This window comes from Parasteatoda tepidariorum, chromosome 1, assembly GCF_982258835.1.
Source record: "Parasteatoda tepidariorum strain Cologne lab strain chromosome 1, Ptep-v5.0, whole genome shotgun sequence".
Taxonomy (NCBI): domain Eukaryota; kingdom Metazoa; phylum Arthropoda; class Arachnida; order Araneae; family Theridiidae; genus Parasteatoda; species Parasteatoda tepidariorum.
The window spans coordinates 135,177,185-135,192,555 of NC_141755.1; the positions used below are offsets into that span (position 1 = coordinate 135,177,185).

A 15,371-nucleotide genomic window follows, 5' to 3' on the forward strand; every position below is an offset into this window, starting at 1 on the left:
ATATTAAAGGGAATTATTAGGTTTTTAAATCTCAGGCTTTTTCCCGCAATGTTATTTTATTTTATTTTAGATTCCATTATGCCTTCTTTCACAAAGAATGACAATTGATTTTATGCATAGAACACCTTCGGTATGCTGAACTATCGTAAAAATATTGTAATACAAGTCAAAAAAAATAATGTAATTCAAATAAACTAATTTTCCAGAATTTTTCCAGTTTTTAAGCGTTATTTGAAATTCCTCGAATGAAAGACAATTATTTTTTTATATATAGGATACTTTGATTTATCGAAGAACACATTAAATAAATAATATAATGTAAAATAAACGAAAGAAGAAAAAAAAGTTAAAATTTTAAAAATTGCCCGCAGCAGGGGTTTGAACCCTTGCCCCCTCGCTACAGGCGTAAGTCAGTAGCACATGGTCTTAGCCGTTGTACCACGCTTATACGGGGATCTTGCTTCTACATAGATTCAAGTACCCTCTTCCGGCTAGCTGAACAAAAGATTTAAGGGGTATCCCCCCAATAGATCTATAAAAATATAGTATTCACATCTTTAGCGAGGAAGGATACTTGTTTTTATTTGTATAACGCATTTTATTCACGCTCCAATATCGAAAGTATTGAAAAAGAAGTTAAAATAAAAGAACATAAATAAATTATCCCGTTTTTCCTTTTTTTTTTTAGCGTATTACTCTCTATTTCCAGAAGGAAATTTATTTTTTATGTATGGAATCTTTTGAAATATCGAAAAACACATTAAAAATATTATAAAATAAAGTTAAAATGTTCGTGGGAACTCCGTGTATGGCGTGGCCAAGTGTTAGGGCTGTGCGCGAGTAAGATTCATTGAGCTGGATGACGTGTGTCTAAATCCCGGAGGTGGACAGTTTTTTAAATTTGTTTTTTGTTTATTTTGCTTTACATTATTTTTTAATGTATTTTTCGATATTTTAAAGGGTTCTATGCATAAATTTTTTTTTTCTTTCGGGAAATAGCGAGTAATGGGTTAAAAGGGCAAAAATTCCGGATCATTTATTTATTTATTTTATTTTATATTATTTTTTCACTTCTTTTTCAATATTTTCGATATTTTAGCGTAAATAAGGTGTTCTATATATAAAAATAAGCATCGTTCTTTGTTAAAGAGCGAATAATGGCCGAAAGAGGGACAGAAATGGGGCGGGTCGGCACGCACACGTTAAAACCACGCCACTGTAAAAAATTTCGAGCTATGTTGCACCAAACTTTGGTATTCATTTGCTGGCTACATAAAATTGTGCTAAGATTTACTAGATATTGGTGCTTTTTCTAGTTCCAAATAACGAGAGAAGGTTGCAACAAAAATAGGTATTCTGAAAAGAGCTAAAAGCAGGGAAAGGTTACACCAAGAATAAGTGTTTTGAAGGAAACTAAAAGCGACTAAGGTTGCACCATTATTAAGCATTTTCAAAGCGCTAAAAAGCAGAGAATGTTAGCATCATTATTAAGTATTTATAAAAAAAGAGAGGATAATAAATCAAATTTATATAAATCAAATTATAATTTAATTATTTAAATTTATAAAAACTTTAAAAAATATTTTCTTTCATATCAATAATTTTTCTTTCTTTGATTTGATATATGTAAAATTAAAACTCCTTTTTACATTTTATTCGTTAAAGCATTAACAGATGCTATAGAGTTAGCGCCACTAATGTTTTAAAGAGAAAATAAAAAAGAATTTTCATTTTAACCCGAAACAAATTCTTATTACTATGTATTTTAAAATTATTTTATTATTTAAAAATGAAAATATTACTTTCATAAATAAAAATGTATATAAAAGAGTAGATACAGTAGTAGTAGTAGATGCAAATATTGGATTGGTCCACCCCCAATCTCTAATTAAGGAAACAGTCTAATATTAATTACATTAGCGTATGAAAATAATAAATTTGAAGTAAATTAAGAAGTGTAAAAATAATAACGCAACTTGGAAATATTAACAAAAAATATACAAATTCAGATCAATATTCAAACAAAATTTATCCATTCACAATCACTTTAATGTTCGTATACATAGACAGAATGTAATAATTTTTATGCAAAATTTTAAAATTTAAATATATTATATTTTTATACATATCACAGCATTCATTAAAAAAATTCAAAATATTCACTCAAAAATATGAAAGAAAGTATGTTTTTGTTACTAATAGAGTGCATTGAACTCAAACTTATTTTTTATTTACAGTAATTTAGGACAAAAATTATGTTATGCCTCAATGTTTACAGTTTTGAAATTTTGGTTATCTGAATATAATTTTCAATATTTTAACAAGATACTAGATTCTAAACTTCTTGATATTCTACCTCATCTGAATTAAAATTTACAATTTAACTAAATTACTTTTTTACAAACATAATTTACCACTTGATTAAAAGATTAAAATTTTATACAGTTAAGAAAAAAAATACTGTATTTTTTTTTTACAAATTAGTAAATGATAGTGAGTAGAGAAAAACCAATATTTTTATTACATATTCATTATTATACACTTTCTGGTGCTATTACTTTAACTATATCACATTTTTCAGTTGATTGTAAAAAACACAACAAGATTTTAAAAAATTACACACAAATAAAACTTTGGAGCCTATTCACAAAATAATAATTGTTTTTCCGAACACAGGTTCTTCATTCTCAAAACTTGAAACTATACACATTCCTTGTTTGTAAGCTATTCTTGGAACTAGTACTTTTCAAGGGTGAAAAGACTGTTTATAACCTTCTGGAATTCTGGTAATTTCGGCAGAATAAATATTTTTATCAATAGGTTCGACACTGGTTATAGAAATATTTTTTCCTAAGTCTCCTTCTTGATTAAAAGCATTGAAGTTGTTGGTGCCTTTGTGCTAATGAAAGAAGATTAAAAATATTATAATTTATGCAAATAAAATGTACAGAAGAAACAAAATTTGAATCCATATTTTTTTAAACATAAAAGGATCAATCAAAGCAACTGATATTTTAATTACTGTCATGTCATGTCAAAACCATGTAACTCCCTTTAAATTTCCTTTTTTTTTTTGGTTTTTATTTTATTTTATATTATATTTTTAATGTGTTTTTCGATATTTGAAGGGACCTAATTATAAAAAATGCTTTTTTCCTTCGGGAAATCGGGTATAAAGGGTAAAAAAAGGAAAAATTCTGGATAATTTATTTATTTTATTTTATATTATTTTTTTAACTTCTTTTTCAATATTTTCGTTAATTTAGCGTGAATAAGGTGTTCTAAATTTAAAAACAGTACTTTCATTCGCAAAAAAGGTTTTTGTATAGTATAAAATGCTCAACAACTTTTCATACTAGGAAAAACTTTCTTCATGCAGCGTAAATGTATATAAAAAGGAAATATGCATAAAAAATATGTAGAAATGAGTGTTATGTGTATAAAAAAAGAAACTTTCTCACTGATAAATTTGTTTTTGTATGGAGGGAAGTTACAGACCATATCAATCTTCGTCTATGAAAAGGTATCCCATCATGGAATCGAGTTAACATGTCTTATATACTAGAGAATTGGAATTGTATTTTTGTAGTGGTAGATACACTACAGTTTTAATAAATCCTCTCTTGTTTAGACTAAGGAAAACCTTGTTAATGTATAATATAAGAGCCGTGATGGCTCAGGGGATAGAGAGTTCGCCTTTCAATGAGGTGGACTGGGTTCGAATCCCTACGATGACTGGTCGATACGAATTCAGCATACGGCTTGCCCCAAATACAGTGCTGACGTTAAATATTCTCAGTGGTAGACTGGTCATGACTTAGAGTTCCTTGTCGCGAGGCTTGTCGTGGGAGGTTTTCGCATTTTTCCTCTTCATGTAACACGAACGCGAGTTAGTTCCATCTAAAAGTCTTCCACGAAGGCAATTTCTTCCAAAACTTGATCCAAGAGTTCCCTTGTTTTCTGGATTGAGTTCAAAATTACAAAACTTGAACATTGTACTTGTAAACCCAAAAAATTGGATCGGTTGTTCCACGACGGTTAAAAAATAAAATAAAATGTATATTTGAATATTATTAACGGTGATGAACAGCTGACCCAATTCTAAGTTAGCAGCAATCAATTTTCGATTCCGTAGTCTTGTAGTTTTGATCCCAACCCAGAAGACGAAAAAACTCCTGGATCATGCATAGGGAGAAACTAGCCTTCGTGGAGGATTTTTTGATGGAACTAACCCACATGTGTGTTACCTGAACAGGAAAACCTGATATGGCGAGGGGATTATAACCCACGTTCAGTCAACCACTGAGGATATAATACGTCAGAACTGTGATCGTTCCTAGAAGAATTCGTATCAACCAGCCGCCGCTGGTATTTGAACTTGGGACACCGCATTGGGAAGTGAACTCTCTATCCGCTGAATCACTGCGGCTCCTTATTGATGTATTTTATAATGAGAAAGAACTCTTTTATTTCAAGAACTCAATTACGCCTCACTTTATTGATGCATTTTTTATTACATAACTGTCGTTGAACAGCCGGCACAATTTTTTTGAGTTTAAGACTACCAATGTTCAACTTCATAGCTTTGTAAATTTGAACCCTAGTCAGAAGACATAGGAACTCCTGGATCAATTACCGAAAGAAGTTTACCTTGAAATTTAACTTTTTGATGGAACTAAATCCAATTTGCGCTACACGGAGAGGAAAAACATGAAAATACCCCATGGTTAGTCTGATGGCGAAAAGATTCTATCCCACTATCCGTCTACTACTGAGGATATTTCACGTTAGCACTGTGGTCACTGTGCGGCGACTGCAGAACTTGTATCTACCAACCATCGCTGAGATTCGAACCCGGGTCAACTCATTAGGAGGCAAGCGCTCTATTCCCTGGGTCACCAATTACTGGTGTATTGTATGTAATAAATCCTTTAAATGGAAATCTGATTTAAATGGTTTTTCTCTTGCTTACTCAAGTTTAGCCATCTTTAGATAACACCCTCTAACATTGAAATATCAAAATTTTTAAGAAAAAACTCCATTAACGAGAAAGAGTTTTTTGTGATTCTGATGAGAAAAGTTGTAAATTAAAAAGCTAGAACTAAAAGAAATACTTCGGAAGAAATTTGAACACGTTATATTTAATTCAATAACAAGGTTATTCAATAACAAATAATTGGGAAAAATTTTTCAAACGTGATTTCGTGAATCGAAGTTTTCAACTACACGATTTAAATGCATAGTAAAGTATTTCGTTCTCGTACAGTGCCCCCCCCCCCAAGCTCTTGGGCGCATTCTTTCGCAAATTCTAAATTCCCCCCAAACTATTCGTTTTATTTAGTGTAAAAATCCCCCCCCCCCAAGGTTTAAGTGGGCGCATCGTGCGCCCACCTTCCCCCCCTGATGGGGGCCCCTGTTCTCGCATCTAGTTCTCATTAATGTTAGTATCTTTTAAAATGATAAAGTATTTCGCAACTTACTTTAATACACTCCCAGAAATTCAAGATGTTAAAAAATTCTATATAGCATTTTAGTTCACACTTTTTTAATTGGCGAATTTCGAATTGGCGACTTTTGAATTGGCGAGTTTAGTTCGGCAAATTTCAAACTAGTAGACAGAAACAATATTAGATTACAACAACCCTAGAAAACTTTTTCAGTCTTCGCTATCGTCTAGTAGAGTGAAAGTAAATTTTAAAAAAATCGTAATTACAAGAGTTAGTATTTCATTTTAGATAGGACTTGCAATCTATAATGTAAGTTTCCGTTTTTGTTGATACATTTATTAAAGATGTTTATGTATATATTTCTATTCATTTTTTTTCATTTATTTTAGTATGATTGTTTTTTATTAATAGTTTTTTTTTCAGTTCTTATAACAATAACAAAATTCTTAATTCAATAACAATGAATTTCGTATTTTTAAAATTCATATTATATCATTAGAAATTAAATTGCAATAGAAATGTACTATACAAGAATATGTGTTGAATGGTTTACAAATAGTGAACGTTTTAAAGTTATTTTAGGAAGGTTAGTTGTTTAAATTTGTTTAATTGTCTTATTATCTACTATTAAGTGAGAGAATTTGAATGATTCACGGTTTAATGATTTTTCTGTATCACTCCTGTTTAAAATTTAATAAATTGCTAATTAAAATTAAATAGTTATGTAAGTAATATTTATCGGATTTTTAATTACTTAAGAAATTTATCCAGCAATTTGTTTCGTATTCGAGCGATATTAAAATCAAATATCGCGATTTGTATTGACAATATTTAAAATCCACAAATCTTGATTCGCAGTCACGTGATTTAAAAATAAGTTCTAAACCAATTTTTCTTGCTGAAATTAAATTATCATCATAAACTTAAGCAAATATTTAGCATTTTCACGTTTAAAACATTTTTGTGACATTTAAGGTAGAGATGTATGTACCTAGTAATAAAATTTTGCCTGGTTTACGTACACGGTGAAAATTGAATTTTCTTCGCGCTGGTTCTGGGTTAACTGGTAAAGTTTGGATTTATAACTCGGCTGGTTCCGGGTACCCAGAAGGGTATTAAAACATTTATGCAAAACGTTTAAAAACGTTTCTACAGAAGAAGTATTTTAGAAAATATAGTTCTAAAGATTACGCGATTACATAAATAAAAACGTGCTTTTATTTTTAGATTTTTTTAAATTAAATTTCAAAGAAAATTTCGAAGAGAAATCTGAGATGATTATTCGCGGAAGTTAAGTAATTAATATATAACTTTGCTATGAAGGGGGAACAAATGCTATTTGGGGGACTTTATAACCAATTAATATTTCATTTGACTTACTTAAATTTTCAATAGTATTTACTAACTTAGCTTCGGTTTAACGTAGTATTTTAAAAATACCTCAATTTGATGAATTAATTGAAACTACCTGACAACTATAAACGTAGTTTGCGTGCAATGCGATCTACCTTAGAACAATCTGTCAAAAATTTCGAAACTTGATGAAATTTTTTTATTTAATAACAGGGGTCTGTATAGAAGAAATTTGTTGTCCGTTAACAGACCTTTCAGAAAATATCTTTTCATAAAAACGGACAAAATAATGTATCTTTTAATCGGCTCCTTCATAAATTTGTTTATCTTCATTATTGTTTTGTTAATTACCTTCGAAACAAACTAAGTTTTCCAAGTTTCCCTAAGTTTAAATTCCAAATGTATTATCCTAAGAAAATAATTCTATATTTACAAACATTGTGTGCACATTCTTATTCATATTAAATGATATTTTTTTTAAATAAATAATTGATCAATTTATATTTATTCACAAAATTAATTAATAGAATATTATGCAAATGAAAATTAATTTCTGGCAATTTTTTAAATTAAAATATTATAAACTTAAGAATTGTTTAAGTTTACTTAATGCGTAACACATTAAAAGTGATACATAACTAAGTTGTAATATTTAAAATATGCAAATTGAAATTATTAAAAATGTGAGTTATTCTGTTTCCATTATTCGTCCGAAATGAATATTCTGCTTTGAAGCAGTATAAGCTAAATACCAAATATTTGTATGTTGCATCTCTAATTTAGTAGCAGCAATTGTTGAGCCGAATCTTGTATCTATTTACAATTCAGAAATTTCTTGTATTCTTTTATTTACTAGGAAATCTTCAATGATGTTTGAATTAGCAATAGCACTAGAATAATTAATGTGTCATTTGTAAGATGATATTTGTTTTGTTTGTGACTTTGACTTTTGTACTTCTATAAAATGCTAAGAAAACAAACCTAAATAATTAAAATATATAATCGAATTAACCACGTTCTTAGCGTCGGAATACAAATTTTTTAACAGTTGATTGCTTAGTTAAATTTTTTTTTTAATAGGTGAACAAAAATTAATATTATTACATCCAGTATTGTATTTTTTCTTATTTATCTTTTTCCGCTTTATTGAAGATTTTAAATTAGACTTCATAAATAATCGTCTGCTTTCAGAAGCTATTTAGGTTTTTTGTTCTATGTACTATGTAGTGGGTGGTAGTAAAAGCAGGTGTTGGAAAGAGCAGGTGAGGTCAATATCGGTCTATTTTTTAAAAGGGTAAAAGGGGTTGTTGATTACTCATTAAGACTTCGGTGACTCTACCATTTTCTGGAATGTACTCATCCGTAAGTTTGCTCTTTCAAAACAAGATCGTTTGTTTCATTTAAAATTTGGATTTTAACACTCGTAAAGAAAAATCCTTTTACAAATTTTCTCTTTTTTGCCCTCCATTTTTTTTTTTTAAATGTTGCATTTTTTTAATGTAAATCGAATATTTTTATTTTAAGATTACAGAAAAATTATTTATTTAAATGTTATAATAGCATTAATGTCTTGTACTGAAACATATATATATATATATATATATATATATATATATATATATATATATATATATATATATATATATATATAACGTCGTTGCCGAGTGGAAGGATTAAAACAGGTCATAGGTCGGGAAGGAGGGTACAAAATTTATTTATTAATTATTAGACAAGAGCAGTCATGAGAATGAGTAAAAGTGCACACGAAAAGTTGCGCTCCTTGGTTATATGTTAGGGAAAATCTTGCAAAGTAAAATCCGTAAAATGTCTTAATTTAGGGAAAGAGGGAAATCTTAGTAGTTGCTATTGGTTTATGAGATAGATCGAACGTTTCCCACACAAGAGCAAAGGGAAAAATGTCCTGCTCTTAATTAAATGCATACTTGAGCCAAAAATAGATTTAAGAACAGGATGTGGCTTTTAAAAGTGTGAGAAAGTATTTCGTTTAGAATAATTAATTAAGATGAAGTTTTATAAAAGAAACTAACATAAAAAGAATAATTGAAGCTTTTTATGTTACATCCCCCCTCGCCAAAAATGCTTAGTTACAAACCAAAAATTTTGAAATTATCTATTTGCAAAATCTTCCCTATGGTAGAAGTACAAATAATATAACCAAATTTGTAATGGTAACAATACATAAAAGTAATATAAATTATAAAACATTTACATATGTTCTCATTGTAAAAATTTTAGCACAATCAAAAATCTGTAGTAGCATTATCAACAATTTTAAGATTCTCATTTTCAAAAATTTTTTTTGACTAAACAGTTTTTTCAGTTTTATAAGTATTTCGTTTAAAGATCACATTACAGTTTTTTCGCTATAAGAAGTATTCTTCATAATAACAAAACTTAAGTTAACTCTTCAATCATGATGACAAAATTTTTTAAACATCTGTTAGAAATGTGTAATTTAAAATGTAAAACACAAAATGCAAAATACAGTTTTACAGGAAAAATTTCAATCTGAAATTAGATTTGAGTATTGTTTACCTTGTTTGAAAAAAAAATAAAAAAAAATGACACAATGGTTGTTATTGTCAAGTCCAAGATTTCAGTATTGTCTTTATTTCACTTTATTTATTATTTACTAAAACAGGTCATAGGTCGGGAAGGAGGGTACAAAATTTATTTATTAATTATTAGACAAGAGCAGTCATGAGAATGAGTAAAAGTGCACACGAAAAGTTGCGCTCCTTGGTTATATGTTAGGGAAAATCTTGCAAAGTAAAATCCGTAAAATGTCTTAATTTAGGGAAAGAGGGAAATCTTAGTAGTTGCTATTGGTTTATGAGATAGATCGAACGTTTCCCACACAAGAGCAAAGGGAAGCCAAAAATAGATTTAAGAACAGGATGTGGCTTTTAAAAGTGTGAGAAAGTATTTCGTTTAGAATAATTAATTAAGATGAAGTTTTATAAAAGAAACTAACATAAAAAGAATAATTGAAGCTTTTTATGTTACATATATATATATATATATATATATATATATATATATATATATATATATATATATATATATATATATATATATATATACACTTTTATATATATATATATATTTATTTATACAAGATTTTTTTTTGTATCTAGAGTATTAACAAAATGTCTACTTTAATATTTTCTCATAATTTAACAAAATTAATTTTTTCCACCATTGCTTACAAATAATTGAAAAATATATTAAAATACTAACTGTTTGCGGAGATAACATAATTTTGTTACCGCTACAAAGAATCTTAATCAGTAGAGAGGCAGACGTTTGGTTTTGTATTTACATCTGAATTCGAAACATTTAACTAATGTTTTATCCAGATAAAATTAGTAAGTATAAGCTGTAAAAATGATTAATTGAAAAAGGTAAAAGAATTTTGCAAAAAAAAAAAAAAAAAAAAAAAAATATATATATATATATATATATATATATATATATATATATATATTTTTTTTTTTTTTTTTTTTTTTTTTTTTTGCAAAATTCTTTTACCTTTTTCAATTAATCATTTTTACAGCTTATACTTACTAATTTTATCTGGATAAAACATTAGTTAAATGTTTCGAATTCAGATGTAAATACAAAACCAAACGTCTGCCTCTCTACTGATTAAGATTCTTTGTAGCGGTAACAAAATTATGTTATCTCCGCAAACAGTTAGTATTTTAATATATTTTTCAATTATTTGTAAGCAATGGTGGAAAAAATTAATTTTGTTAAATTATGAGAAAATATTAAAGTAGACATTTTGTTAATACTCTAGATACAAAAAAAAATCTTGCTCAAAAATAAGGAGATTCATCAGCTACAAAATAGATGATCCGAAATTCATTAGAAATTTAAGCAAATTTCAGACTTCTTTTTCGGCAAAATATACCCCAGCTAGCTATCGCTTGCTAAACCCCAGAATTAAATGCTTTTGCAGTTCATTTCAGATCGCTTGATTATTGTTAAGCTCCTACACTTTACTTTAATAATAGTTAATGGAATGCTCTTTCTCAAGAGTGCTAGCAACCAGAATTCGTCTAATATAAACTGCTCACACCTAAGCGTCGTTCCTAAATTAAGATTATTATTATTATAGATTAAAAGTAGTACGCCCTTTGTTAAAAATCCTTAACCCATCAAAAAGTTAATAACTCTTTAATAACTCTTCTTCTCGTTAAGTAATCTGCAGCGATGCATGAAATTAACAGCACATTTTCGTACTTTATGTGCTTATAACTTTTTGGGGTTCAATAATTACAGCCTGAAATACATATTAATAAAATACTTATCAATGACGAATCACTAGGGAGGAAGGTGAGATGAAGATGGCTTAAAGATTTATATTAAGATCGGTCGTTACCAAACACCCTATATATTCTAGGGCAATTTAAAGAAATAATAAACTGCTTAATTTCATGCTAATATGTTTTTGCTTTGAAAAAGTAATAAGATGAATCATTAAATCAAAGGCTAATAAAACGACCTTTTCAAGATCGCGTATGAGTCAACATTTGGTAATTAGTTGCCAACATTTGGTGTTAGGGTTAAAGTAATAAAAATTGCCTATCGATAAATCAAGGTCCAATCAAGCGACCTGTTAGCTTTCTATAACACGTTTAGCAATTAGTTACTCATGTTTCTTTTTATGTGTAACTAATATCATATGAATTACGATATTCAGGGTTAATATCATGACAAATTAAAGTATCGCAAAATATAATTCATAAAAAATACGCCCTCTTATTAAAATGTTATTTTTACCCATATTCGTTCAACCAAAAGTTTTTTTCTGAAATAAACTTGCTCAACTTTCTACTATACATCGTAATTGCATATGAACCCGTTTTAGTGAGGTTAGCATAACAGAACTCGGTGAGAATGACTAAGAAAAATTTGTTTTCTTAATAATAATTGCTTTAGAGTTAAAATATTATTTTTGTTATGAAATTACTGTTGATGTAATTTCTAATGCGTATATTATTTTTTAATCTTTAACAAATTGTTGAACTTTCGTGTAATAATAAAGGGTGTATACATTTTTGACGTCTAGAAGTTAGAAAAAACATGCAAATTTAGGGACGTCAATTAAAAATAGAAAAGCGAGAAAAAAAATAGAAATGGTATCGAAACCTGGAAAATCATTAACTAGGAAATAGAGACTATTGACATGAAAACTTGTTTGATTGCTGAAAAAATTGAAAAGCGGCTTATCCATAAAATTTAATCTGTTTTTCAAACAAATTTTGTTGTTTTGAATTTTCCGTTCCTCGATATTAGATTAGAGAGTATTTTTCCGATTTTGATGACGTTTTTGTTTTTTACATGCATAAATACTAATTTGAGGCCGCTAATGTGTATGCTTATTGCCCTCGTTTTTAACAAGGAGTTTAGAAGTATAAATTAAGGGCAGTATCACACTATTTTGATAATTTAAATCGGTAAACAAGTATGTGAATGTTTCGAATATGCCATAGTTTTCGTAAAATCTTTAAAATAATTTCTAAATCTTAATAATTTTCAAATCTTTATTATTTAATGTTTTTATTTATTATCAAATAATCAAAAAATGCATAATGGGTGTAAATTTAGCACTAATCAAAACTAGTAAAACCGCAATGGTTCAGTGGTTAAGGCTGTCAAAGTGAAGAACCGGGATTCAATCCCTAGTGGCATACCCAGCTTCAGATGGATGAGTACCAGTTTGTCTACGAAGTAAAGGTGGCCTATGCCCAATCCAAACCACATAGCCATAATCATGCCGTTGGTAACGAAATTGTGAAGCTTTAGCATCTATGTTGCGGGAATGCTTTTTTTTAAACCAGCATTAGTTAATAAAAATAAAAGCTGAAGTAATAATTTAAAACTACTATTAAAATTAACATGTACAGTAAGAAAATATAATTTTTTTTCCTTCTTACATTAAAGTCGTAAAGAAATCTATTAATTTAATAAAAATATGAAAAGAGTTTATTTAATTTAAAAGTCTAGATATAGTTCCTAAATATTGATCTATAATTATGTATACAAGTTTTTCAAGCATTCCAATTAAAATACACATTGTTCTGCAATCACCACTCTTAACATAAAAATTTTGAAACCTTGCCGAAAATGATGTAATTTACGCACATCGAATCTATAACGTGCCATTGGCAATAAAATTTTTTAAAATCCGGCTTATTTCAAACACGTTTCCAATAATTTCTGTTGGTTAGAATAATAAAGAAGAAAAGAAATGGGTAAAGGATTGTCTCTAATAGAATTACAATTTCAAGACAGGAGAAAATCGTTATTTTTTTGCGTTAATCATCCCCTCAGGCAGCATCAGATATCCTCTTCTATTAAGGACATTTATTAAATTTTTTAATAGAAAAATAAAACAAATTCATTTAAATATGTGGTGGTTGGTTGGGTTCAGGACAGGGGCGGATCCAGAAATTTTTCCTGGGAGGGGGGTCATAGACTCAGATTCCTCAGATCCCCCAGACTTATTTTTTAAAAATATTATTTTTGAAAAAATAAACTAGGGTTTTTAATACTAGTCTTCTCATTTATTTTTTCATAATGAACAATACATAACTATGACGAATTTCGTTTTAATCTTTTGGATTATGATTCTTGAGACAGTCAAGAACATAATTAGATGAGAGGGGGGGAATCGATTTTTCCGACCTTCCTAGGTGTGTATGCTCTTTTAAATAATTTTTAAAATATTTTATTTCTTTTTACGATTTAGTTGAGACACTGCAAATATTTAAAAAAAAATTATATTGAGCTCTAAAGATGCCCCTTTGTTGGAGACTTCCTGCCTTCCATTAGAAAAATCCTAGCATCACCCTCTATTTTAATTATTATTTTTCTTACTGTATTCTAAATGCATGACTTTTGTTTAGAGATCGCTGAAATAGATCTTTAAAATATATTGCCACATAGATCTTCAATATGAAATATATTGCCTAAAATGCAAATATATATTGTTTTAAAAGTTAGCAGAATAGAATTAGCTCTTAACTGCTTATCAGAATAACTAGTATAGTAAAAACTATGTATATAACAGGGTGCTTAGCTTTTTTAAAAAAAGCTCTTTTTCGATTTTCGTTTTTTAAAAGCCCTTAAAGGTGCTTTTTTCATGGGGTATTTTTAAAGTGCTTAATTTTTCCCCTTTTTCAAAATTAGTTTTTTTCCTTTACTATGTTGATTTTCATTTCGAATTGTACAAGAAGACACAGTTCACATTGTTCTATACAACGTTTTCACAATTAATTCAACCCCTATCTATTTTGGGGTATTGTCAGTCCGTAGCGAATGAAAACGCTATTCGTTTTACATGATTCAAAATTTTATGATTTTGGACAATTGTCAAAAACAAAGCCAAAAGTTTTTTTTTTTTGACATGACGGTTAAAACAAGATAAAACCGCCTATTGTCAAAAACTTTCCAGCTCTGCCTGATTATGATATTTTTTTAAAATGCTTAAAAATATTTTTTGAGAGCTCGAAAAGTGCTTAAAAGGTGCTTATTTTTTGTTGAATAATTTGGCTACTCACCCTGTCTAAGAATGTGATGAATATGTATTTTTGGTATTGAATTTTATATTGGTATCACATATCCATTGTAGCCAAACTTCCGAACGGTTGCAGCTATAGTTATACAAATGGTGCCTATGTATAATAAAGTGGCTGTGCGCTGAAAGATGCGATTGCTTACAACAGCACCATCTGGAAAAATATTGCAGTGTTAGCATTCCTATCACGAAAGCGTTACAATAAGGGAGGAAATAATCTATAAAGTGTATTGATTTTAAAAGAATATACGCTTTGTAAACATCAACGCATTAAAAAAAGAAAATGCATATTTATGTTTCAGACTTTAAACATTGGGACGTAATGAGACGATCTAGGGGAAAATGTCTAGTTAACTAACAGACGCATTTATTTCTAATGAATAACGCTAAGAGAAGTTTAGACATGGAAAATAAAGGTTTGTCGCAAAATTGAGCGTTTATTTTTGAAAGTGGTAGGTCCATTTGAAGCTAAAGAACCTGTTGTTTATTTATTCTCTTACGATTTTAATAATCACAGCTGCATTTTGATGTTTCATCAAATTATAGTGTTAAAAACATCATCCAAATAGATTAATCTTCATCATAGACTAACCCTTAGAAAATGGAGAGAAAAAAATAATTTGAAAAAATGGACTTATTCCGCTTTTGAAAATTATGGCACATTTATTTTTCTGTTTGAAAATAACTATAATGTAACAAATCTGTTAAATAATAATATGGAAAATGTTGTTCATTGTTTTAAAAGTTCTTTGTTAGCATTAAATTCAACAAGGTATGTATTTGTGTTAAATCAATCTAAGACTTTTTAATTCAATTTTATCTCCAATATCTCATATCGTTTTTGAGATAGAAATGGCAACTCCAAGTTTTTTCAGCATTTAGATATAGAGCTTTGCACATTACCTCTTTGTTATGTATAGTCACTTTACAATACATAGATACCACTTCTGCTTCAGTAAGTA

At 28.6% G+C, this 15,371-nt stretch overlaps 1 long non-coding RNA gene across 1 annotated transcript; it reads right to left on the reverse strand.

Moving 5' to 3' along the window:
- Positions 1-2,498: 2,498 nt before the first annotated feature.
- LOC147817024 (uncharacterized) lies at positions 2,499-14,714 on the reverse strand. Its single transcript, XR_015429943.1, has 2 exons — positions 14,393-14,714; positions 2,499-2,899 (listed from the first exon to the last, which is right to left on the reverse strand). It is a non-coding gene; the product is annotated as an uncharacterized LOC147817024 (long non-coding RNA).
- Between the last annotated feature and the right edge of the window lie 657 nt (positions 14,715-15,371).